Raw genomic sequence first — 1,942 nt, forward strand, 5'->3', positions numbered from 1 at the left:
AGGGGGCTCCAGGGCTGAGGCTTCCACTTGCAGGAGCCCCCCCCGCTATTCCCGCCGCCGCCGCCGCCATTAGCACTCCCACGGGCGAGGGGGCTCCAGGGCTGAGGCTTCCACTTGCAGGAGCCCCCCCCGCTATTCCCGCCGCCGTCGCCGCCATTAGCACTCCCACGGGCGAGGGGGCTCCAGGGCTGAGGCTTCCACTTGCAGGAGCCCCCCCACGCTATTCCCGCCGCCGCCTCTATTACCACTCCCGATGCCACAAGTGAAAGCCTCAGCCGCTACTATTGCCATCCCGCCGAGTCCCAAGCTCACCTGCTGCAAACAAGGAAGGCACGAAGAAGAAAGGCGCGAAAATGAAGGTGTGAAGAAGCAAGCCGGGACACTCAACTTCCGGTTTGGAAGCGGAACTTTGCGGCACACCTGACCTTGTCTCGCGGCACACTACTGTGCCGCGGCACAGCGGTTGGGAAACGCTGGTCTGGAGGACAGAAGGAAAAGGGGGGGACATGATCAAAACATTTAAATATGTTAAAGGGTTAAATAAGGTCCAGGAGGGAAGTGTTTTTATTAGGAAAGTGAACACAAGAACAAGGGGACACAATCTGAAGTTAGTTGGGGGAAAGATCAAAAGCAACATGAGAAAATATTATTTTACTGAAAGAGTAGTAGATCCTTGGAACAAACTTCCAGCAGACGTGGTAGATAAATCCACAGTAACTGAATTTAAACATGGCTGGGATAAACATATATCAGATAAATATACAGAAAATAAGATAAAATACAGAAAATAGTATAAGGGCAGACTAGATGGACCATGAGGTCTTTTTCTGCCGTCAGACTTCTATGTTTCTATCTTTCTAAGTGGTATATAAGTCTAAAAGCTACTGTTATAGTAAGACCAATAGGGCTTTTGAGTGCACAGCAATAAGGCGAAACACTTATTTCAGGGTTCAAAAAAATATACTGCTCAAAAAAATAAAGGGAACACTCAAATAACACATCCTGGATCTGAATGACTGAAATATTCTCATTGAATACTTTGTTCTGTACAAACTTGAATGTGAAATTGATTGTCAATCAGTGTTGCTTCCTAAGTGGACAGTTTGATTTACTTGGAGTTATATTGTGTTGTTTAAGTATTCCCTTTATTTTTTTTAGCACTGCATAAAACAGGGTCTTATTTTGGGGGAAACACATTAGTTCCTTTCACGCGTCCTATTAAGCCACAATATGGCTGTTTAGTTATTTGTTGTATGAAACCAAAGGACAAGTTCAGACGCACTGATCTGTGGTTTGTTGGCTGAGTTTACTTGTTTAAGTGTGATATGCAAACTCAGCTACTTGTTCTCACATGGCTGGCTGGGGAATTCTGGGAGTTGAAGTCCACAGATCTTCAAGTTGCCAAGTTTAGGAAACACTGTAAATATTGTTGGTTAGCATAGTATTTGAACTTTGCTTCATATGAATCTACTCAAATAAGTTGAGATATAAAAGGCATTGATTTGGAATGAAAGTAAGAGGAGAAGCAGAAGAAGAGGAGGAGGAGGGTGGAGGGGAGGAAGGAAAGAAGAAGAAAGAGGAAAGAGAAAGGAGGAGAGGGGCAAAGTGAAGAATGAAGGAGAAAGAGGAAAGAAGAGGGAGGAGGAGGAAGAGGAGGAGGAGGAGAAGGAGAAGGAGAAGGAGAAGGAGAAGAAGAAGAAGAAGAAGAAGAAGAAGAAGAAGAAGAAGAAGAAGAAGAAGAAGAAGAAGAAGAAGAAGAAGAAGAAGAAGAACAGCAGCAACAACAACAACAGCAACAACAAGCCCTCAAGCCCTTTCCCCGTTTCTTCAAACTAAGCGTTTCTTCAAGCTAAGGCGGCGGTTCTCCACCCTCCCTCCGCCAGCGAGCCGGAGCAAGAGGCGGGGAAAGCGCAACGAGGGGAACCCTTCAGCGGCGGGGCGG

The sequence above is a fragment of the Erythrolamprus reginae genome, chromosome 3 (genome assembly GCF_031021105.1).
Source record: "Erythrolamprus reginae isolate rEryReg1 chromosome 3, rEryReg1.hap1, whole genome shotgun sequence".
NCBI lineage: Eukaryota > Metazoa > Chordata > Lepidosauria > Squamata > Dipsadidae > Erythrolamprus > Erythrolamprus reginae.